Source organism: Perissodus microlepis, chromosome 1 (genome assembly GCF_051167445.1).
Source record: "Perissodus microlepis isolate ML-2025 ecotype Zambia chromosome 1, ASM5116744v1, whole genome shotgun sequence".
Taxonomy (NCBI): Eukaryota; Metazoa; Chordata; class Actinopteri; order Cichliformes; family Cichlidae; genus Perissodus; species Perissodus microlepis.
Genome location: NC_140461.1, coordinates 23,880,657 through 23,893,694, shown reverse-complemented (window position 1 = coordinate 23,893,694; position 13,038 = coordinate 23,880,657). Strand labels below are relative to the sequence as shown.

Sequence of the window (13,038 nt, the reverse complement as noted above, 5' to 3'; positions counted from 1 at the left end):
TTCTTGCCAGCCACGCTGTGGAGTACTTGGACGCGTGTGATGGAGCATTGTGCTGCATGAAAATCATGTTTTTCTTGAAGGATGCAGACTTCTTCCTGTACCACTGCTTGAAGAAGGTGTCTTCCAGAAACTGGCAGTAGGACTGGGAGTTGAGCTTGACTCCATCCTCAACCCGAAAAGGCCCCACAAGCTCATCTTTGATGATACCAGCCCATCTGTTCAAATCTGCATATTCACTGTGAATCCACTGTTTGTTCATTTTATCTTGTGCTTTTATTTTATTGTTCTTATTCTGCCATTGTTTTACTAAGTGTTTTATCCTATTGTAAAGTGTCCTTGGGTGACTTGAAAGGCGCTCATAAATAAAATTTATTATTATTATTATTATTATTATTATTATTATTATTATTATTATTATTAAACCAGTACTCCACCTCCACCTTGCTGGCGTCTGAGTCGGACTGGAGCTCTCTGCCCTTTACCAATCCAGCCACGGGCCCATCCATCTGGCCCATCAAGACTCACTCTCATTTCATCAGTCCATAAAACCTTAGAAAAATCAGTCTTGAGATATTTCTTGGCCCAGTCTTGACGTTTCAGCTTGTGTGTCTTGTTCAGTGGTGGTCGTCTTTCAGCCTTTCTTACCTTGGCCATGTCTCTGAGTATTGCACACCTTGTGCTTTTGGGCACTCCAGTGATGTTGCAGCTCTGAAATATGGCCAAACTGGTGGCAAGTGGCATCTTGGCAGCTGCACGCTTGACTTTTCTCAGTTCATGGGCAGTTATTTTGCGCCTTGGTTTTTCCACACACTTCTTGCGACCCTGTTGACTATTTTGAATGAAACGCTTGATTGTTCGATGATCACGCTTCAGAAGCTTTGCAATTTTGAGACTGCTGCATCCCTCTGCAAGATATCTCACTATTTTTGACTTTTCTGAGCCTGTCAAGTCCTTCTTTTGACCCATTTTGCCAAAGGAAAGGAAGTTGCCTAATAATTATGCACACCTGATATAGGGTGTTGATGTCATTAGACCACACCCCTTCTCATTACAGAGATGCACATCACCTAATATGCTTAATTGGTAGTAGGCTTTCGAGCCTATACAGCTTGGAGTACGACAACATGCATGAAGAGGATGATGTGGACAAAATACTCATTTGCCCAATAATTCTGCACTCCCTGTATCAACATTTAGCATTACCAGATCAAATATTGTCTAAGATCTAATGTGTGGGTGTCTTTGGTTCTTATTTTGTTGCTATTAACAGTCAAAATCTAAAAGCTATTAACAGTTTTTACAAGTCTTAGTTTGTGGGTAAGTTTTTGGCTATTCTGAAAAAAATCTGAGAAATTGTTGAAGTAACACAAGCGACTGTGCAGCTTTGCTGCTTAGGCCCCAATTGGTAACTTTATGGTTTTATACATTATCACGCCAATATTACCCTTAGCTGATTTTGTTACTTATTTCCCCATTAATGGATATGTTTGCTGTGTGACCCACTAGCTTTGTAGGAATATGTCTTTCCAAAGAGCAGCCTGCTAAGAAAAGGTTTGGACACAGCAGAGCTCGCAGTTTTCCAAGCTGATTTGTATTCTGCCTGTGTGTGCAACCTGAGAGTGACTGGTGGTCAGAGCCCAGTATTGACTGCTCTGAGGATGTAATAGACGCTGGGGTGATGAGCTCATGGACATGAACACTCTCCCTGTGGCATGTGCAGCAGAGCCATACAGGATATAACCAAGGCACTTAATCATTCTGCTGGCTCCATGTAGCGATGCACTGGGCTCTGTGTTTTAGAATAATGCTTCTGTCTTAAATTAGATCCCATTGATCCTCCTTTTCTCTGTAATTGTGCAAACAGGATGGATGCTAGTTTTATTGGGGGTCAGACCAGACATTTCAAATACTTTAGCTTTAACTACAGAAAGTAAATTAAATCAGACAAAAGGGAGGCACATCTGATTCAAAGTGATTGATCTATTAAGGGATGTTTAACTTAGAACTAACTTCTCTCTCTAGTTTAGTTATTAAAAAGAGTGCACGTGGCTACTCATCATTTGTCTTTGCTTCACTGATAATGTAATTGTGCCAGTGTACTACAGTGTTGTGTGTTTAATTCTGCTATGATGACAACCAAGCAAGGAAGGGGAATAGGTATCTGTTTATATCGTTGCTATCCAAACAGCCATGTGATGTGTGGTCAGTAAACACAGTATGTTTGTGTTTACCAGCCTGGCCAGTCTCTGATTGCATTTCACTATGGCTACGAGACAGGAAGTAAATATACCATCAAATAGTCTAGCTTTCTCTTCAGACAGAGAGGACATTACTTTTCCTGCAGTCATTCCTAAGACGTATGATTTATGTTATAACCACAGTCTATGTCTGCGTCAAAATATAAGCTTGCTAATATCTGATTTGTTGACTCTTGCTAGCAAATCTATTAAAAAAAACCAACAATTAACTGATTATCATAACAAATATTTCATTTAAAAATATAGAGCTATGTTACAGCAGGCATTGTATCTTCATTACCATGACCTTACACATGCTGTATTTTATTTTGAGTCACTCATCTGCTGCCTTACACCAGGCAGCCACAACTATACAACCACAAACAGGCCAAGTGAGTAACCCTTATTATCTTGTTTCAATGGCACCTGTCAAGGCATGGGATATATTCGGCAGCAAGTGAACAGTCGATTCTTTACTTTAACAAGGGCCAAATTGTGATGGCTGAACTGGGTCGAACTTCTTCAGCACATCTTATGGAGTGCTCCCAGCATGCAGTGGTTAGCAGATACTAAAAGCGGTCCAAGAAAGGACCACTGGTTAACCAGCAACCAGGTCATGGGCAACCAAGGTTCACTGCGGGCAAAGCTAGGGCTGGCCTATGTGGTCCGATGCCACAAAACACCCACTATAGCACACAATGCTGGAAATAACACAGAAGAGTAAGAAGGTGGCCTGTTCTGTTGAATTCCCCTTTTTAAAGTTCATATCAAGAGGTCTGCATGTACGTTCATGTGGAAACGTATGACAGTAGGCTGCTTTACAAAACAAACAAGGCAGTATGATACCATCTTCTCATCATGTTGAGGCAGTATGACTCTGCTGGGAAATGTTGGGTTTTGGCATTTAAGTGGATGATACATTGACAGATAGCCTTCTCAAACATGGTTGCAGACAGTGTCCATCCCTTTATGGAAAACGTATCTGCTTACACCAGGGGCCTCCTACAGCAGGGAAATGCCCCCTACCACATGTCAGAAAGTGTTCGGGACTGATTTGAGGGATAGGAGTTCAAGGTGTTTACTTAACCTCAGAATTCTAAAGTTGGCCAATCCAATTTGGTCTTTGGGATGTGCAGGGAAAATGTGTCTGATCGATGGAGATCTCCCTTGAATTAACTGGACTTACAGGATTGCTGCTAATATGTTGGCGCCTCATTCCACATTCCATTCCCTCAAGGGTCATGTGTCTATATTTGGACAAGTTGGAGCTTTGGGTCACGTAGGGGAGATCGTTACGATATAATATTCATACTCAGTATGTCTAGAGAAAATAGTTCCCAACAGATACACAGTTTCTTGTGTCTGGAAATGTACGCTACAACTACACTGGTCATTAATATTTTAGATACAAACAGTGAAAGATTTAAAGTTGTTTAGAAACCATTAAGGCTGAGACTATATGTTACAGACTGAAAAAGACTGATTGAGATTTACTGTTGATTTACTGTTCAACTCTCAGCACTTACTGATAACATAATCTAGACTAGACAATACCAGCAGCTGGCAGAAGATTTAGTGCGTGCCAATGCTCTAAGCTAAATTATCATTTTTGTATACCAACATAATCAGAGTGACAAACCTAATAAAGTGTTAACATTGACTTCAAATTGTTGGCATGCAGATGTTTTCTTGTTGCCATTAAACACAAAGCAGTTGAGACTTATGTGAATGACAGTACTTACCTGGCCATAAAAACAAAATAAGGTATCCCCAGAGTTACGAAGAGGAACATAAATGTCACACAAACAAATTTCAGGTCAAAAATGTACGACTAAAAAGCTACATGTATCATCCTCAAGGTGATGCTGGAGGTACTGTCATAGGATCACCTGGGAGGTCATTAAGAGTCCTCTAAATACCACATCTTTCCATAATTGCATGCCAGTCTACCAAATGGATAACAAGACATTTCAGTCGGAACCAAACTATTAATTTGGTATGGTACTATTAATGATCATCCCAAAAGTCACACAATCAGCACTGCTAAAAAATTAGAGAAGCAACATTTGATTCTTTCAGAATAGAGTTATGTGCCAAAAAAGCTGCCTTTGCATTTTTTTTTTGTTTTGTAGGTTCATTATATAGCCTAGAAATATACATCATTTCTTGTTGTATTTGTAAAGCGCTCAATGCAATTTAATTGTGACTGAGGTGTTAGACGAAAATGTTTGGCAGATAAAGACAAAATCAGATGTAGGAAAAAAATGCAAAAAGAAGAAAGTGGCATTTATAGCAGATCAGTGATCATAAACTAGCTAATCATTAATTGTGTGGGCAAACTAAATGAATGAAATTTTATTAAATGATATTATTTTTGTGGATAAAGAGGTAATTTATTCCGTTTTCTGTGGGAGTCTGAATCTAATTGAAAGAGGATGATGTCTCCGGCACAGAGCTATATTCAATTGTTCTGTTTGAGAATGGGAGCACTCAGCCTTCCCTGCAAGAGGTCTCAGGTGGTTTCTCTTCATTTAGTTTCTCTCCTCAGTTGATCTCATTCTTGTGTAAACAAAATTCCGGGGGAAAAAAACAACTGGCTGGAAAAATGCATACGTCTTATTATTTCCACATATCCTGCCTGTCATGCTTGATATCGTAGATTGGGCTCTACGGCAATCACTGAAATTCATTGTACGAAGCTTAAGTGCACACTCTTCAAGCGTTCATATGCCATCCATATGTATGTGAGAGTGGCTAACGTAACTTGTGTGGGTTTCACACTTTGAAAAATTAGCTTATCCGCTTTCTATCGACACTCACAGCTGTTGGGTCTTCTGGGTGTGATTAGCAGCCTTTAGTCAGGAGAAAATTTACAACCACACCAGGAGCTAAAACAAGAGATAAACATCGTTTTACTGGAGATATGTGGACAGCACACATCGATATCATTTCATCTTGTACACACAAAACTGGGGGATGGAAGCCTCTTTTTGACAAAGAGGCATCTTTCTCTATTTATATCAAATAAAAGAGACAGCTTCCAGAAATTTCTGAAAGCTGCCGTTACCTTCAAGATTAATAGAGATATCACAAAGGTCAACAACAGAGTGGAGTTCACGGGAGGCCAATTTTGGAACTCGATGTGAAACGAAAAGGTTTAGCCACAAAACAGTGAATTCTAAAAAGCCTCTATAGCAACAATTCCCAAAGCCAAGAGTGCTGCGGCCCACTTAAAAAGCAGAAAAAACCCAATCTTAAATCCTTGCTCTAATCAAAATACAAGAAAGTGGTGTATTTCCTTGAAAATGTTATCTAAAAAAACCCACACACACACAAGCAAGACAGGTTGTCGGTTATGAATTGTTAATGCTTTCCAGTCATATCCTAAGTGTTAAGGCCATTCTGTGACTCACCTGCCACTGGGACACAAACTTCAGCTTTTCAGGTTGGAGATGCAGGTCCAGGTTGAAAGGAGTTGGTGAAAGGTGGTTTTAATGTCGATACATTTGTGTTTATTATAAATTAACCAAGCTGAAGAGACTGAATTTGTTTTACTGGAATAGCTAACTTATGCTAAATGCTGATTGAAGTGAAATTTGCTGGTATTGGTCTACATCGCTTTCTGCTGACTCCATGCCACAAGGGGTCGCCACTGCTGGTTGAAGGTGGATTTGGCAGACTTTTATACTGGGTACCACAGTGGGGATCTGTGTCTGTAAATGGAATTAAACCAGCAACCTTTCCCTTGCAAAGTGAATGTGTTAACCACTACACCATTGTAGAAAACTGAATCTTTCAAAAAAGAAAAAGTTTTGGGATCCACACTACACACTATCAACACACACCTGGTATTTAAAATCATTTTGGTTTGTCCAGTTGATTTTGATCCACCGAAAACAGTCAAATATGTATAAAACCTGCTGTAATTCCTGAACAGTTGATGTAAAATTTTAATAAAACCATTTGAATTAAAATTTACAGTTTACACTTTATCCACATATTGACTGTTTGATTTAAAATCAACTGTGGTGGTTTACCAAGGCAAAATTTTAAAACCTGCATCTTTTTCCAAAACATTAGGGACGTAGTTATAGCTCCCTTTGTTGGCACACCTGTCAATCAAAAGAGCCACAACCATAACTGTAAGCCTTACCAATATCCAAAAGCACGAGTTATACAACTTATTACCTCAGGAAAAAAAAATCTACACCTGGTTTTTTCTAGTTGCTTAAATACTTTATTACTTAGTTCTGTTGTGTTCATTTTGTATCCACATCATCTGCTTCTGATCAGAAGAATAACTTTTGTACAGCTTGATTTTTTTCCCTCCAGAAGTAAAGGCTTGATCCCAAGGCTAACCACTACATATGATTTAGCTATTCGTAATCACACATTTTACTGCTGGTGAGAGGATTCTAAGAGACTTTGAAGAAGGTGTGAAGAGGCGTTGGGGAAACACTTAAGACCAGCTAGCTTTGAAAACACAGGTACTTACACATGTATTTGAAACCACACACATACTCCACATATCCAGACTTCTCTCAAATTATAAATGAAAGTTGTCATTATGGTGTAATATAGTATATATATTTCACTATAGTATAGTATAGGATACCATCATATAATCTCATATAAGTAATAGTTTAAATGCTGGCTTCTTAATTATTTATTGAAAATACTCAGAAATAACCTTCAGGGGAATAGTTGTTTACTCACCCATAACAGCATGTATGGGCGTGATGGTAAAACACTGGAACACCGAATCACTGGTTTTTGCTCCTGCCTTTCTGTAATGCTGGTGTAATCTCTATAAACTTACAGTTTCACAACAGACTGAAAATAAACAACAAGCTGTTCCATCTGGCACTGCCCAGCAGCACTGCCCAATAACAGAAATCAATGTGGTTAAAAGGTAGTGATGCACCTAAGTGAGATGAAATGTACTTAGCTAAAGATAAGTTCAGAAAAGAAAAGGCTCCAATTCAAACAAACTGACATTGACTGATATTTACATTTATTTCATGTTCAAGTATGTTTAGAGTAGTTTTATTGGAATCCATCATGTTTTCGGGGAACTGTGCTTCCACACAAATTTCTTTGTACCCAAGACACATACACACACAAATAGTATAGTACAAAGACTTATCTGTGAGCTGTATACTGTCAAACATCTATATGGTCAATATTTAGGTGACTATCCCTGATTGAGCTTTAAATTGAATCTCTCGATGTTGGTACATATTTTATGTATTTTAAGAAAATGCATTTTAAAATGAATTTACTGAACTCTTGCCCACACAACTTTGCTCTTACTATTTTCAGTTGGTGGTTAAATATCTACTTGAAAACCTCTTAGTAGCGTCACTGAAGTTCTAATCTGTCATTAAGTTTGAAAACAGGAGACAGTTGGAGCATTTTCTTTCACCAAATTTGACAAACTCACTATCGTGCCACCCTGTGAGAAGTTTGATGTTTTCTTCTTTTTTTATTGAATTGTTTGGCCACCAGGTTAGAACTGGAGTGATGGATGAACTGACACTTCCCATCGAAGATAACTCTACATAGTAATAAGACCTCTAAACTACAGAAAGCTCTGATGGAGTTTGTCAAAATCAGGCTGTACATAAAACGTTGTTACTAAACCAGATTTGGACGTAAAAACTCTGAAGGTTGAACCTCTTATAATCATACAAAAGGCGCTTTCTATCATTGCAGTTGTTAGGTATTTTTTCCTAGTGCTGTTAGTGTGGTATTGATCATTGCTGGTCCATGTCCTCGGGAAATCAGCTTGTATTGATTTCACTTCAGTTGTAAGCCTCTCTTTCTGCCCTATGTCTCTCTTCAGCCCAAGCACCTTTTCCAACCCTCTAACCTCTCTTCTGTGGGTTTAGTAAAACATGTCATTACAGGAGCAGTTTCCAAGCAAATTCCAAAATCATCTCTGCTTGGATCCCAAAAAAGGCAGCCCATTATATCTATTTTCAGCCAATAGTTTTTGGAGACTAGATAGGCTGCCTCCTCAACCGACCACAAGAAATATTTATTGTCTGTTGTACATTGAGGATGTAGTTTTCCTTTTAGAGCCATAATTTGCTCTTTTGTGTAGGCCTTCCTTATTGTTCATAAAAAGAACCTACTTAATGTATAGCCAGTTAATGGTGGATATTAATAGCTGGAAGGCAGTCAAAGTCAATATTTGTGCATATATGAGCGATTAAGTAACACGTATTAGTCTTTTTGTAATGAAGTATGTGGGTGCACAGTGAAGAAGCAGTTTTGAGAATTTACTTCAAGAATTTAAAGATGACCTTTAATGTATATTTTACTGTTATACTGCAGAATTATCTACTCCAGCTACATGAAACTGTTTAGTTTTGCTCCCTTTTTTCGTTTCCCAGCCTCAACCTTCCCTTGTCTGATTGTATTTGCACATGAAACCTAACAGTGTCCTACAAAACTTGGCAATGTAAAATGCCTGTTGCGTCTTCATTTCTTCATTCCTTCATTCCTTCCCCCAAAAGAGATTTCTGGCCATTGCTTTTGGCATCACAGACTACACACACAGCACCCTGTGATTAAGTCAGTAATGCAAATTAAACCTCATCCACATCCCATAATAGTCAATCCAACCACTGACTGTGTCACTATGTACCCCTGTGCATCCTAATACAGTCTAGTTCTGTTCTGAATCCCACTTTTATGTTTTCCACATTGTTCAGCTTTTGCTCATTCTGTCAAAGTGAATTCAGTTACATTTTGCACTGAGTTGTTGTGTTGTACCAGGATTCATTATGCCTTACAAGTTCATGAATACACAATAAGGTGCGATAAGATATATAATTTAATTGGTTTCTAACAACGTCAACAAAAATCCTGCATTTGTTTCATTGTAAACTTTGCACATTTAATGGAAGAGATATATCTGATCTGAGGCTGCTGGTGGAAGCACAACATGAAATTATTGCTTTGTTAACGTTAGAGGACTTCTCCAGTCACAGTTACAATAATAATCAGATGGTAAAAAGAAAGCATGAAAGAAAAAGTTCAAACATAGTATGTTTGAACTTTTACGTTTTGACATAATCATGTTAAGGTGGTGCTGGTTTGTCAGCTAGGATTTAGGAGCCTTGATTTTTGCACGTTTCGGTTAGCAGCTAATGCTAGTTCTCGACAGCTAGCCTGATTAGCAGAGCTTATCTCAAATTCACTGTGATATTAAATGTGAATATGAAATATTTTGGCTAGCAAAACAAAAGTATAAACCAAATATACTTACTAGAGTATGTTTAGATAAAACTGAATCCTGCTGAGCAAGAGAAGACAGAACCACTGTCACTCATTGTGGCCAGGCCTAAAAACATGCACGTCTACAATTTGAATGAGTAATTCAATGAATAAAATATTCTCCACCTGTGCTGTTGTCCTGCACCTGTCTATAAACATGTTTATGTCTGCTGCGAAGGCATTTTACCTCGAATTTGACTCATTTTTGGAGTCAGGAAGGCACCTTTGCAGGGGAGGAAATTACCTGTTGGACAAGATCAGGTCATTCTTACAGCTTTTTGAGGGCTGTTATACAACTGATGTTACTGTTCTTTTTGCTGGGAGGGTACTTATTTATATGGTTGCTTCCATTTATTTTCGTATGTTGGTTAAGGAATCAAAAAAATTGTGTTTTAAAGTTTTGCTTTACTACTGAAGTATTTTTGCTCTACAAAATATAACGTATATCCACTAAATTTACAGTTTATGACATATTCTTTTGGTTCCTTTTTTTCTTATATACATTCAGTTCTCAATTGAATCCTCACATATATTCACTGCATTTATGTATTTACTTATTTACATTTATGTTTGTTGATGCTTCTTGAAATCTGACATCATGTCTGTACCTTTAAGTTTTTATATACAATAAGTCTCTGGATGTTTCCTCTGCAGCTAAAATAAAGAAAGTAAAGAGTGCTTTCAGCATAGCACGGTTTATTCATCAGAAAGACATTCTGTGATTTAGTCTGCAGCTTGTTGCTGCATTTGAACCTTGAAGCTTCAGTAAGAGGAATTGATTGAGGTTATCTGTAAGCTGTATACCATCAAATAGCTATCCTGGGGACAGTGAATCAATGCATACTTAACTTCATATCACAGCCAGCTTTAAAAGTCATTCCTGTGTGTAGGTGTAGTCACTTACTACAACATTGCATTACATGGCAAAAAAATTGGTGAAATCCAACAAGTTAGAATAATGAACTGGTCATAAAGATACAAAATATAATGATATAATCTTGTATTAGTTATAATGAAATATTTTTACCTTTATCTTCTTGTTATTTTACGAAATAAGACTAAACTCGTAGATTATGATTGCTGGTAAAGCAACTAGTAATTTTTGTGGGTGCTGCTGTTATGGGGAAAAGAGCTGCAGTCAATTTCTGCTGCACCATAAAAATCGGAATTAAATCCCCAGAGTACAGATGGCCTCTGGAGCTAGTCTTATATTTCTGCTTGTACGATACCCTCTGATAGCACAGCCTTTATAGACTTTGAAAAGGTCTGGGTTAGACTAATCCTGCCCGTGACAGACTTATGACTCTTGGGCCTAAGCAAGAAACTCGAAAGTCCTGGGGCAGCTGGTCATCTATTGGAGTTCAGCATCACTCTTTCCCTCTGGGAATGAACCGGGATGAAGTCTGAGGTATCCTGAAGTAGCTTCAGCTAGGCTAAAGAGGATGCTCTATTTCACTTGGCAAGGGACACTGAATTCCCCCTCTGAACACTTCAAGTCTCCAAAGAGAGGTGTAAACAGCAAGATATATGCTGACAGATGGCATGGTGCAGTTGTCTGAACTGATATCTGTTGAGGTGTCATTTTTTTTTTAAAGGTGTACACACAGGGGGGTGTTTGTGCTGAACTCTAGGTTATTTAAGTTCTATGATGTTAAAGGTAGGGGTAAAAAAGATGGATCGGGGGACTGTTGTTCTATGTTTAAAGCTTAATAAATTATGATCCTGCACACTGTACCATAGGCCCACTATCGGGATACTTGATCACTATTACACTAACCTGCCCAACTGTGATGGATTGATATCAAGGATATTACTTTTAAAGGCTCAGTATTATTCACCGGTTTGACTGAGTTTAATGATACACCTTTCAGAAAATGTGAAACCAGCGTGAACAGCCAGAGGGTTAATACCAGAGGCATACTGCTCTACAACTTTCTGATTTATGCACAATCTGAGTGAAAATTCTAATTACTTAGATGAAAAAGTGCAATATAATAGAGACTTTGACATAGTGTCCAAATAAGCAGCAGTATTAGCAGTAGCAAAAATCACTGTCACGCTTATAATAACGGCAATAAAAGATATTACAACATGCAAAGGACTACAGTATCATGCAATCAGCAAACACACACAGTCTATAAATATACAGCATGTGGATACACATAAACAATGTCACTACAATATGTGCAAAATAAATCCTAAATACCTAGAATTATGTTTAATTTTGCATGAATTGCATCGTAAAGAGAGTGGCACTGTTGTGCAGATGTTAGCTCTGTTGCCTCACAGTGGAGGTTGCTTCCTGTGGCTGCTTGGGGTTTCTCCCGTCTGAAGACACTTGAGGTTAATTGGTTATTCTGAATTGGTGTTAGCCTTTTGAATGACTAGCGACCTGCCCAACAAATTCTGCTGCTTACCCAGTGTCAGCTGGGATAGGCTTCAGCATCTGTGTGACCCAAAGAGGAGAAGCAGTCATGAAACGGGATGGATGTATCAGGAATTGTAGACTAGACCACTATGTGTAAAAGTGGGGGAAAAAGGAGGTCGTCTATGGAGCATATCTGTATGTATTTATAAATTATTTAGCATCCAAATATGACATCCTTAGATTCATGTTATCATTATTTGGGGTGGTGCCCCAAATTGGAGTGCACACATAAACTGAAGGAAGAAAAAAATTTCCTGTAATCCATCTGAGGATTACTATTTATAGCGTGTTATGATGATGATGACGCGTTCACTGTTAAAACATTGACATAAACATATTAATGGCTGTTGACACAAAGGAACACCCAAGATGCCTTTTAAAGCACCTTTGGGGGGGATGACACAGAGGCTGTGTGATGCACCGTAGTTGCATCAGCTGATTATAAATAGGGTAGTGGAAAATTAACCAACTCCCTTAATGATACAGTCCGAGACTTGCTGTATTGCAGCTGTTAGATGTATGCAAGACATTAGACCTCAGGTCTTAATGTATTTTTTAATGTAGTCTGTATTGACAATATAATATAAAGATGACTTATAATTAAATGCCAGCGACCTTTTCTTTAGAAAGTAACATGTTTTTAGGAGGCAGAAGTATTTTTGGATTAAAATTAAAGTTAGCAGATTTGGTTAGCAGAGTGCTTCCTTAGACTGTAAAGTTCTTACTACCAAAGAGTCTTCCAATCAGTGTTTGCTAACATAAACATTTAAAATAAATAATAATTTGTCTTACCAGAACTGCCGTACAAACTTCTCCAGCAGGCAAATACCAAAACCACTCCAGTTACAATTTAAAACCAACAGAAACAACATAAATAATTCAAGGTCAGTGACAGGAATTAGTTTGTGATTCCTAGCATACATCCACCTGTGTTAGCATATACCTATCAGTCAGCTTGAAGTGTCTATTTTTCGGCACTTCCATGTTGGCCTTACTTTGTAGCTCCAGAAGTTGCTGCTCGAAAAAACATCCCATGCAGAATCAATTCATTGCTAGCTAAAGAACAGCCAGCAGCATACTGAATAAACA

The 13,038-nt window shown here is 38.2% G+C and overlaps 1 protein-coding gene across 1 annotated transcript in view; it reads left to right on the top strand.

Annotated features, from left to right (window-relative positions):
• The window catches only part of gpc5a (glypican 5a), a 161,313-nt gene that overhangs the window by 143,914 nt on the left and 4,361 nt on the right, over positions 1-13,038 (top strand). The gene's annotated exons all lie outside the window — the stretch shown is intronic.